This window comes from Chinchilla lanigera, unplaced genomic scaffold (assembly GCF_000276665.1).
Source record: "Chinchilla lanigera isolate Chin_1 unplaced genomic scaffold, ChiLan1.0 scaffold00001, whole genome shotgun sequence".
Classification (NCBI taxonomy): domain Eukaryota; kingdom Metazoa; phylum Chordata; class Mammalia; order Rodentia; family Chinchillidae; genus Chinchilla; species Chinchilla lanigera.
Window position 1 is genome coordinate 23012439 of NW_004955402.1, and position 12561 is coordinate 23024999.

General features: G+C 40.6%; 1 protein-coding gene across 9 annotated transcripts in view; it reads left to right on the forward strand.

Moving 5' to 3' along the window:
- The window catches only part of Fhod3 (formin homology 2 domain containing 3), a 455934-nt gene that overhangs the window by 190379 nt on the left and 252994 nt on the right, over positions 1-12561 (forward strand). The window lies entirely within an intron of this gene.

Genomic DNA, 12561 nt, shown 5'->3' on the forward strand with positions numbered 1-12561 from the left:
TGCCTGAGCTTCCCAAGTGCTAGGATTCTGGGTGTGTATCACCTTACCTGCCATAACTAGTAGGGTTTTTTGTTACTTACTCTAATAGTTTAACTTGCCAAGCCTTTCTTCTGGAAATGAAAAACCGAGGCCTACAGTTACTAAGGGTCTTGTCTAAAAGCATGTTGAGCTGTAATAAGACCCTGGGACCCTGAACCTGTTGCCAGTGGCTCTCCTGCTGCACACTGCTATTGGCCTAACTGGGCTGACAGCTGTCACTTTACCTACCTGAAACTAAAACACCCTTCCTGGGTGAACCAGAAGGCCCTCTTCAACTCAGTTATTCAGTGGGAGATGACTATGAACAAAAGGCTCAATATTAGGTTCAGAAATACCAGTTCCCTAAAGCTTCTAGCTGCAGCTCTGTCTTCCTCTTCTCCATAATTAAAGTCTATCTGTGATATAATGCTGCATTAACAGCATCTTCTAGTTCTCAGATATGTTGGACTCACCAAGCTGGGAGCACAGGGAGGGGGAGATGTTGCCTTCTCCCTGCAATGCTTTGTTACACCCTGGCACAGCATGCTGGCTCAGCCCTGCTGGGCCCATGACTCACAGCCTGGAAATAAGCACAGAAAGGTGGTATCCAGAGGTCAGGGAGGGTGTGTGTGCAGCTTGTTCTTCTAGGTATTTTTTTTTTTTTTTTTTTTTTTTTTTTTTTTGGTTTTTTTCTCCGGTACCGGGAACTGAACTCACGACCTTGCGCTTGCCAGGCAGGCGCTTTTGCCGCTGAGCTAAATCCCCAGCCCCTCTTCTAGGTATTTAAATCTTCAGATTGATGTGAACTTATTGTAAGATAAAACTACTGTTTAAAGTTTGCTGCTCTTATTCTGGCCAAAAGGCAAAGCAGAAGGCATCACAATCCCTGACTTGAAATTATACTACAGAGCTACTGTGATAAAAACAACATGGTACTGGCAAAAAACAGACCTAAGGATCAGTGGAACAGACCAGAAGACACAGAAACAATTCCAAACACATTCAGCTACCTTATCTTTGACAAAGGAGCCAAATACCTTCCTTGGAAGAAAGATAGCCTCTTTAGTAAATGGTGCTGGAAAAACAGGCTTTCCACATGCCAAAGACTAAAACTAGACCCATGTCTTTCACCATGTACTAAACTAAAATTGAAATGGATCAAAGATCTAAATATTAAAACAGAAACACTAACTCTGCTGGAAGGTAGAATAGGTAGAACGCTTGAAGACATAGGTGTAGGCAAAGACTTCATGAACAAAACTGTATCTGCATAGGAACTATCACATAGAATCAACAATGGGGATTTCACCTTATTAAAAAGCTTTTTCACAGCAAAAGAAACCACCAACAGGGCTGGGGATATAGCTCAGAGGCACAAGCACCTGCCTGGTAAGCACAAGGTCCTGAGTTCAATTCCCAGTGCCAAAAAAAAAAAGAAAGAAACACAGAGTGAAGAGACAACCCACAGTGTGGGGAAAAAAGTATTGCCAGCCATTCCTCCGGCAAAGGACTAATATCTAGACTACATAAAGAACTGAAAAAAAGACCTCTCCAAATTTAAAGACCCAATCCAAAAATGGACATCTAAAATGAATAGACACTTCTTAGATGAAGTAGAAAGAGCAAATAAATACATGAAAAAATATTTAACATTCCTCGCTGTTCAAGAGATGACCATTATCAAGGAATCAACTCATAACAAATGCTGATGGGGTTGTGGGAAAACAAAACAAAACAAAACACTTCCTCACTGTTGGTGGGAGTGCAGACTGGTGCAGCCACTATGGAAATCAGTGTGGAGATTTCTCAAAAAACTAGGACTAGAGGTTCCAGTTGACCCAGCTATTCCCCTTCTTGGTACCTTCCCAAAAGAATAAAGGCATCATAGCACAGCGATATATGCACACCCATGTTTGTAAAGCACAGTTTGTAATAGCTAAATCTTGGAAACAGCCCAAATGTCCATCAACCAATGAATGGATAAAGATGACATGGTTTTTTAATACAGTGAACTACTATTCTGCTATAAGGAATTTGAGACATTTCTAGGTAAATGAATGCACCTTGAGACCACACTCTTAGATGAAGTACATTGGACACACGTGTAAATATCACATGTTTTTCTCTGGTGTGAGAAACTGAATGTGTCAATAAGGACCAAAATGTATAATAGGTACTATGAAATAGGAAGGAAATGTTCAAATATGAAAGGGGACCAGGAGGGGCTGGGGATTTAGCTCAGCGGCAAAAGCGCCTGCCTGGCAAGCGCAGTGTCGTGAGTTCGGTTCCCGGTACCGGAGAAAAACAAAAACAAAAACAAAAAAAACAAAAAAAAAAAGAAAGGGGACCAGGGATGGGGAAGGAGGGAAGGAAGGAAGGGAAAGGGAAAAAGAGAATAGAAGGAAAAATGGAAACAGATTTTTTAAATAAGGAGGGGAAGGGAGTTGCAGGTAGGAGAGAGGGAAGGGGAAAAAGAGAAGATGAAGATATATCATGTTTGGGTATAAAGTCCATATGATGAATGTTACCATTATGTATATGTGAAATGTACCAATAAAATTAATTTATAGAAAAGACTGTTGGAGCTTAGCACGTGTAACAATCCAAAAAATTTTCTGCTGTTCTTTATAAAATACAACAATGTGTTCTTTTACTGTGCTTCTTTGGCAAGTGAACAAACCCTTTGCGCATCATTGGCTAGTGAACACTTCTTAAGACCATTGTTTTAACAGTCTAGTTCTTTCTCAGGTTCTGTTTTGTTTGCATTACATGATACTTGCCTTGATGAATGGCTGAATGGCCATTTCCCCTTTGAAGGACTCTTAAAGGGACAGCCATGGCCTCATGGAGTGGGGCAGGTGGACTCTCAAGTTTTACCCTCTCTGTTCCCTGACATGATTGATGCCAAATTGTTCCCTTTTGACCCCAGCTAATGATCCTTATCTTCTCTCCAAGGACTAGACATCTACCTCTTTTTTCTCAAAGGAACTAGGGCAGGGAGGGTGAACATTTTCCCTGTCAAGAGCCATTGACCTCCCCCGGGAAGGATGTTCCTGCATCTGGCACCTCCTGGGGTCCAGCACCTACACTACTGGGCTGTTCTCTTTGTTGATCATCTTTTTCACTAAACTTGAATGGCATGCTGTCTTTTTACTCTCTGGCTTGGCATAGCACATGTCCCATAGAAAGTGGCCAGTGATTGTTTCAAGGAAGGAAAGATGGAAAGTCAGATTTACCCATGAGAACTAAAATGAAACATCCTGGAATGCCCAGAGTCTTCAGTGTTGTTTGTGCCCTTCCCTTTGGACACTCAGAATAGGCACAGACAGATGAAAAATATTGATGGGCCTTCTCTCAGGGATCCTAGGCCAACAGAACCAAGCCAGACACTTCTAGAACCTGGAGGGAAACCAATATGGATTGAAGTCGGCTCTGGTATGGGGAGATCACAGGTAGGAGCATGGGATGAGGCATGATTTATGGCAGGAGATGCTATGTTCCAGGCTCGAAGACGCCTGTGTGCAGAAGGGGTTGTAAACAATGCTGCCCGCCATAAGCTCCAGGCTCATGAACTCTCATTTCCTGTGGGCTTGCTTTTGAATATAATTTGTTTTGATAGACATAATTTGTTGGTGGGGGGACAATTTTGGTTTCACAGAAAACAAATTAAATGTAGAGTACAGAGTTTTCATAGGCCCTCTTTCGTTCCTGTTTCCCTGTTATTAATGTCTTGCATGAGTGCAGTATATTTGTTACAATTAATGAAGCAACATCCATTCGATTAACTAAAGTCCATAGTTTACATTAGAGTTCACTTTTAATTGACATCTCTCGAATGACCAATGCTATTGAACTTTTTTCATATATTTATTTACTATTTTATTTCTTTACCTGAGAAGTGCATATTCATCTCAGATACCCATTTTTGGATTGGATCTTTAAATTTGGGGTCTGATTTTTTCAGTTCTTTATATGGGCTAGATGTTAGTCCTTTGTCTGAAGGACAACTGGCTAAAAGTTTTTCCTACCCTGTGGGTTGTCTTTCACTCTGTTAGTGATTTCTGTTGCTGTGCAAAAGCTTTTTAATAAGATGAGATCCCATTTGTTGATTCTTTGTAGTATTTCCCATGTGATCTAGGTTTTGCTCATGAAGTCTCTGCCTACACCTATGTCTTCGAGATTTCTACCTATTTTATAGTAGACTTAGTGTTTCTGTTTTGGTATTTAAATCTTTGATCCTTTTTCACTTTAGTGCATGGTGATAGACGTGGGTCTAGTTTTAGTCTTTGGTATGTGGAAAGCCAGTTTTTCAAGCTCCATTCATTAAAGAGACTATCTTTCTTCCAGTGAACATGTTTGGCCCCTTTGTCAAAGGTAAGGTGGCTGAGTATATTTGGAGTTGTTTCTGCATCTTCTCATCTGTTCCATTGATCCTCAGATCTGTTTTTTTTTTTTTTTTTTTTTTTTTTGCCAGTACCATGCTAGTTTTATCACAGTAGCTCTGTAGTATAATTTCAAGTCAGGGATAGTGATGCCACCTAACTCGCATTTCTCTGTGTTCTATATTCTGTGTGCACAACACTGCAGTATTATATAGAGTGATAGTTTCTGTGTGCTAAAAATCTAGTTCTTCATCTATTTATCTTTCTTCCCCTTCCCAATCCTTGGACACTCACAGATCTTTTTTACTCGTTCTATAGTTTTGCTATAGAAAAACTTCAGAATGTCGTATAACTGGCTATATCTACATAGTATATAACCTTTTTCAGACTGGTATCTTTCACTTAGCAGTGCACATTTAAGTTTCCTTCATACATTTTTGTGGCTACTCAAAAGTAGCTCATTGCTTTCTGTTACCAAATCAATACTCTATCATATGGATGTACTGCAATTTGTTTATCCATTCACATAGTGAGTGTGAATTTGGATGCTTTACAGTTTGGATAATTGTGAATATAACCCAATTTGTCATGTTGTCTTCTTTGGTCATGTGGCTAAAGTGATGTGGCAGAGTGCGGCTGTTTTTAGGAGGAGGCTGGGCCCATTCACAATAAGGCAGACTTTGGAATGCTTTTAGGTTCGGCTAACCTGTAAAGCTTTGATCAGGTCAGATGATGAGGCATTAGGAATTTGGATACTATGTGATCCTCATGTGTTCTTTTGTGCCCTCATTGCCATTTAGTCATTTAATTATTTATTTACCAGAGTATTAGCTTCTGGGGTTATAGGGTAAATTATTCATGGGCTCTGACATCAAGGACATCATGGTTTATTTCAGAGGGTAGAATTTCAAAGGAATCTTTAAAGGTTGGGAGTATTTCAAAAAGCACTGCCTACATGAAAAGTAAATAACAATGCCTTATTTGTAGGGTTAAAAAGAGAAAACGGCCTCATTCACACTTGTTCCAGCCCTGGGTACCAAATGAATAGCAGGAATCCACAGAGAAGGGGTGGAGGGTGGGGAGCGCTGCTTTGAGAGTTGCTGACCTGGCCTGCAGGAGAGAGAGGGAGGAGACAGGGAAACCCTGCTACAGGCCATCACATGATGGCTGAAAAGTGAGAGCATTCAGCTGAGTTGGAAGAGGGTCCCTCTTAGGTCAGTGGCCTGTTTTCTTCCACGTCCTATTCCAAAGATCTCTTAACTGGTTTTCTAATTCTATCCCCTCGCCCTCCTAATTTACATGTCTCGGCCAGCCATGTAGGCAATGAACTGCATAAAACTCTGCCTTGTTAGAGTCTTTTCCTGCTGATGTTCCCTCCAGAGCCCGCTGTGACTGCCTGTGAGTCAGGAAGTTGAAATCCCACAGCATGGCCCTGTGAGGCTTTCCTGTGTCCCCATGTGTCTCACTCTAGGTGATCTTACCTCTATACACTTCATATCAGTCACACCCGGGTGGTTGTCCTCTGAGAATGCATGGCTTCCTTTTCATGTCTGGTTGTGCTCCTGCTGTTTCTCTTCTTTGGGTTCCCTCGGCATTCACCATCATGGATTTTGCGCAGGGTCACCTCATCTCCACTTCCTGGCCCTAGGTCACAGTCCTGACCACTACTTCCTCTGAGGCCTCTGAGTGTTGCCATCCCTTTCTCAGATGACAGTGTTATGATCCTGGGTCATACCTGCCTCTGTCACTAGACCATTGGCTCAATGTCTGAGACTCTTTTCCTGAACAGTTATAACCCTGGTGCTCAGCATAGTACCTCCTCAGTAGATCATCAATAAGGGATACTTTAAAATCTTAGTTATATATTTTTTGCTGGTGCTAGGGATCAAACCCAGGGCCTCACACATGCTAGACAAGCACTTTACCACTGAACCACACCCCCCATAAAAAATACTATTTTCAGGATTATGTTACTAATGAGTATTTAAAATGTGATTGTAATCCAAGAGAATTTGGGTTTAAATGACATCTTCTTAAGCGGTCATCCATTTTATCAGGTCTCATGACCTTGGCCTTGCTCCTTTCAGTCTCTCGGTCCCAGGCTGATGGGCTGCCCCAGGAGGGCACCTGCTTCCATTAGTCAACCTCATCACCTTCGGCAGAAGGAATGAGTCTGATTTCTCAAGGGCGCTTGCTTTTGTATGTTTGTGCTTTCTCTCTGAATTGACATGGTGACATAAGTGCCTTGGTCAGGATTTGAGTAGGTTTCAGTGTTTACCTTATTTTTATCATCCAAACAGTGTGGCTATTTCTGTGTAGTAGTGATGGTCACTTAGGCTTCCCCATTTCTGCCGACCTCTAGGCTCAGGCCTGGGTCCAGCGCTAGTCTTTCTTCATGTGTAGAATGAAGTTTCTTCATGTGTGAAATGAAGCTCTTGGGTTAGATCAAGGATTCTTACCTGCAGTCTCCTGAAAGCCCCTAGGAAGTTTCCAGTACCCATCCCCCTTGAAATAATAATATTTTGTGTATCTGAGTACTTACTTTTTACATGCATGTGATTTTTAAATGTATGACTCCAGAAAGCTTAAAAAGCACTGGAAAAAAATGATTTCCAGAGGCAAACCCAGTAGTTTTACTGAAAAATTAAGTTTCCACGATGCCACTCTTTTCTTTAAAATACTAGTATCTACTAATGAAGCAATGGTTGCAGGTTGAAAATCAGCTGTACATACTTCCTGGCATCTATGAATAAGATACCCTGTTTGAATTGAGAAGAAGGTTGAGGGTGGAATCCTTTAGACTCAGTACCTATAGGAACTTGTGCTAAGTGCTCTCTATTTAGAAACATCACCCAAGCTTGGTCGCTGATTTTTCTGCAGGCTGATTTTGGCCACTTTCATGTTCTGTGGGGTGATTTTCCGCCATCTGTCTCTGCCTGGTGTCTGATATTCATCCTCTGGCTGGAGAATGAGGCACTCATTTCTTATGGCTGCTCCTGAAAAATTGTGATGGTTATATTCTCTACAGATGATGCAGACAGAGTTCTACACATGTGTGTGGGCATCTTTGCCTATAAATAATCTCTCAAACAGTGGTGAATTTTATAGCAGTGCGAGGGAAGAAGGAATGTCACTGTCTCTCATGAGCAGAGTAGAGACTAAAATTTTGGTCCAAGTTTTCCCTGGAGCACTTTGTTCCTATGTTGGACTCTTGTTGAGAGAGGGTGTGCTCAGATTCTATGCTTTAAGGATCTGAAAGCTTGATAATCTAGACGTATCTTACACTCTCCATTTCTTTCTCAAAGGTGATTTTAGTTCCTGACCCCTATATTCTTTCACTAATATAAACTGGTTCTAATCTTCTCACTTGCTCCTTGTAATGAGTATTGTGGCCTTTCTTTCCCCATATATTGAATTGTCTTCGTTGCACTCTTGGCTGAGTAGGAGGCATAGGATGCCTTTGGCTTTTCAGCATTGATATTTGTGTGCCACATAGGGAATTTCCAAATGACAAAGCAGGAATGGTCCTCAATAGCCTTTAGTATTTTGCCCTCTGTTTCTTTGTAATAAGCCAGTTTAGAATATAATATACCAGTTGCATCTGTGAAAGGAACATAGCTCATTTTTAAAAGGCAAGATACATGGAGGAAGGATGAGGGGGCAGTTACAAAGACTTTACTAAGTGAGATTCCAATTATACCTCATGGCCTGCACCAAAGGTCGCTGCTAATTGCCCTTTACTCACAGGCTAATGCTAATGCATGCTTGTATCCAGGTAGGTTTACTATGGAAGAGTGCAGATACTCCTTCATTCTCGCCCTCCTCAGCTTCTCCCCAGATCCAGGAAAATACCCTGGCTCTTCTGGAGCCCCCTGCAGCCTTAGCTCCCATGTGTTGCTGGGTTCCTCTTTGAACCCCTCCCACTGGGCAGTCCCCATGATTCAGGGTAATGGCACCGCTTTAGGACTTCAGAGTTGCCCTACATTTCTGCTTTGAGTTTTACTGTTAAGTTTTATTGTTGAGTTTTCTTGACATCCACCTGGAAGTGATGCACCTGCCATGCTTGATTGCTTAGGCATCTTTTGTCCTTGATACTGTGACTTTGAGCTCTCTGGCTGAGTAAGCATGGCAGAAACAATCCTCTCCCCTGGTAGGGGCTTGGCCCTACCACTACACTGTCAAGTGATTATAACTGAGGTAGAGATAGAGGAGAAAAGAGACGCTCTGTGGGCTCAGGGTAGAGTTAGGGGTTTGCATTTAAGGGAAGCCCAACCACTGTCCTTCGTTGGCAGAGGAAGGGCTTTCAGTCCCATTCCTGCTGCTGCTCCACACATAGCATCTCCTTTCTTTGGCATTATCTGATTTCCAGGCAGCAGAAACATTTGGAATTCTACCCCTTGGCACTTAGAGGCTGCTAAGACAGTCTGCACAGTGCATCGGTGTAGTTTGTGGAGAGGCAGAAGACCAGCAATCTTAGTTCCACTGATCACAGGCCAGAGCCCTATGCAAAAATGCATCTGTGCACATGCAGACACACAGATATACATATAGGACTCTCACAGAGGACAGTCTGCAGAGACAGAACTACATGGCAAATTAGGGAGTGTGAAGGCTACTGGTATTCCTGTGTCAAGGAAGATTTGTACACACCCATGTAACCCAAGGCTGAGAGTCATTCTTGAGTCTGTATAGATAGGCTGCTTCTAAAGAAGGAATGATTGGAGTTCAACAGGAAACAGACCCAAGATTGATATCAAGCATGCCCTTAGGAACCTGATAGCCTAGGAACTGTTCCTAGGTGAGTCCTTCACACATTAGTATAAATTAAAGGAGAGGCCTGCATAGCCATCATTAAGTGTGACTTTCTGTGTTTTGAAACCTAGATGGGAATCAAATGGAATGCTTGTTTGTTTGTTTTTTTTTGTTTTTTTTTTTCATGAACTCAGTATGTCACGCAGCAGGTAAAGCTCCAGATCATGTTTCCTATGATGGTGTTAGTTAATAATGCACTAAGAAAGCCAGGTCCTGGGCTTTGGGAAGGAGTGCTTCTCCTTTAGGCTTTTAGCCTAAATGAAATGCCTGCTCTATCCTCTTCCACCAGCAGGAACCATCCTTAGGTAAAATTATGTGTCTTTTGTGAACATTTCTGGTTCCTAGTTCTTCCTAAGACTTTCGGTAGACTGGTGTCCCTAAAGTGTATGTTAAGAATCAACAGAACAAGTCAGGTTGGGTATAGAAGCTTTGTGGTAACAATATGTCTTAAAAATAGAAAAAAATTGTTTTAAGCACTGTAACTTTACACCGTAGTATTGGATCTTTGTAGAGAGGGAATATCTTACTGAATTATCTTTCCAAAGAGCAGTGCTCTAGAGTAATACTCCTTTAAGTGAATATTTGGTTATTTTTTATTTCATCCATCATGGAAATGACTCCAGCATTGCTCTCATGTGACATAGGGAACAAGGCATGACATTTGTTAAAATAATGACTCATAAGGAAATTACTTGTCTGGAGTACTATAGGAGAGGGTATCCTTGTCTGTGTAAAAAAAAAAGTTACTGCCTGTCATTTGTATAAAAAAAAGCTACAACTTACAGATACCACGTGGTAAGATCTCAGATTTAGAGCTCACCTAGTGCTTTATAACGTATGGAATTAAAAAGCAAAATATGTCAGATATTTCATGCAAAATTCATGATATATAGCTGAGCTATTCTTTTGAACTTTGATAGTTTTTAAAATTACATTAAAATTTGTAAATCTCAAGTCGGGAATGAGAATTCTGCATAAAAGACTTATTTGGGGACAGTACATTTTATGTTCAGCTTTGTTTGAAATAGAAACTTCTTAAACAGATAATTGTAAATTTTTTTTTTAAATTAAAGAGAGTGGGACTGGAAAGTGTTTATTCTTGAATAGAAACTGTAGTTTGTTTTAATTAAATCACACTTGTTAATAAGGGGAATGGAGGCTTTTAGAGACCATTCAAAGATGTCTTTGGCATATAGAAGGGTGTTTCTTTTCACAGAGTGAGAGGCAGCATTAGATCCTCCCTGATGTCATCTGTTCTTGTACCATTGCAGAGTTAGTTGTGATGTTCTAGAGGTTAAAAATACATACTAATGGAGAGATGCATGGTAATTAAAGGGCAGAGATTGTTGGATTGTATAAAGAATACGATGCCACTATACCAGTGAAAAGCTCTACATAGATAGGTTAAAAATGAAACAATGGGAAAAGGTACATCATGCAAGCACCCTTCTAAAGTGATCCTATTAATAAACAGACTTTAAAACATGGACAGGGCTGGGGATTTAGCTCAGTGGCAAAGCGCCTGCCTGGCAAGCGCAAGGTTGTGAGTTTGGTTCCCGGTACCGGAGAAAAACAAAAACAAAAAGTATCTGTTTTAGGGGCTGGGGATTTAGCTCAGCAGCAAAAGCGCCTGCCTGGCAAGCGCAAGGTCGTGAGTTCGGTTCCTGGTACCGGAGAAAAACCAAAACAGAACAAAACAAAACAAAACAAAACAAAAAAACAACATGGAATACTTCCAAGGATGAAAAGAGACATTACACAAGGAAAAAAACCTCAATGTAGCTGGAAGTGATAGCAGTCTCTAGTATGAATGTACCTAACAGAACTTCAAAGCACCTAGCACACAAAATCATAAAACTGAAAGGAGAAACACACAAATCTACTCTATGAGTTGGAAGCTTCACTCCTTTCATGTTACTCTATACGACAAATAAGTGGGAAATCAGTAAAAATATACAAGACCTGATCAACCCTATCACTCAACCTGACCTAGTGAATAATTATGAAATAGTTCACCCAATAATGGCACAATACTTGCTCTTTTTAAGTGTACGTGAGACATTCCCCAAAATAAACCACATTCTGGGTCATAAAATAAGCCTTGATATATCTAAAAGAACTGATATCAAAGCTTATGTTCTGATCATAAAGAAGTTAAGTTAGAAATTGGTAACAAAAAGATATCTGGAAAATCCCAAATATTTAGAAATTAAGCAATGTATTTATGATAAACCATTTGTCAAAAAAAGGACTAACTCATTCCAGCTTGAATTTAATAAAATATCCCACATTAATAAATTTTGAATGAAAACACACAGTATATCAGAATTTTCAAGAAGCAGCTGAAACAGTGCATTAAGATAAATTTTAAGCATTAAGTATGTTCAACAAGAAGAAGGGTCTGAAATCAGTTAGTTAAGTTTATACTTTAAGAACTAGAAAAAGCAAATGAGATCCAAAGCAAATAGAAGAAAGATAATATATACAAATCAGGAAAGTGGTGAAAAAAACCCAGTGAAATCAATAAATGACTTTTACTAATACAATTAATTAATACAATTAATACAATTGATAGACCTCTAGCAAGGCTAAGTAAAAAGGAGAGAACACACAAATTATCAATGTCAATGGTAAAAAGGAAGATTGCCATAAGAGAGCAATAAAAGAATGACAGGGAATATTAAGAGCAGCTTTATGTTCATACAGTTACAACAACCTAAATGGACAATTTTCTTGAAAGACATAATTTATCCAAGTTCATTTAAGAAGAAATAGATACCCAGGGTAGCCCTTTATTAATTGAAAGAATTGAATTCCTAGTTAAATGCCTTCCAAACAAACCCCACACCTAGGAGCCTATCTTGGAGATTCTGCCAAACATTTAAGGAATAAACAATACTAATTCTACACAAACGTATAGTGACAGTAAGAGAGTAGGCAGGAATAGTCTCAACGCACAAGGTGGGCATTGTCTCCGTGTGTCTTCAACACACTGTAGCACCACCCACTGGCCAACTGGTCACTGTGGTTTACTTTTCTGTCTCCTGCGTAGTGATCACTGCAGGATGGGTCCTATGTGAAGCTCACCTTCTGCTATGGAATTAGGGAACTCCTCCTTTGCAAAGCTGTGCTCAGTTAGTCCATGTGAAATGTGACCAATTAAATAGCCAGAGCATCCTTGAATATGAATGAGTGGTCAGGCCTAGGAAGCGGTAAGGGTGGCTTCCTGCGTAGAGCGCCATTGCATGATTGGAGGGAGCCAGTTAGTCTGTATAGGCTGCCTGCTGCCTGGGGAACCCAGGCCCACAAGAGTGCTTGAAGTGACCAGCAGGGATAGGGGGACGGGGCA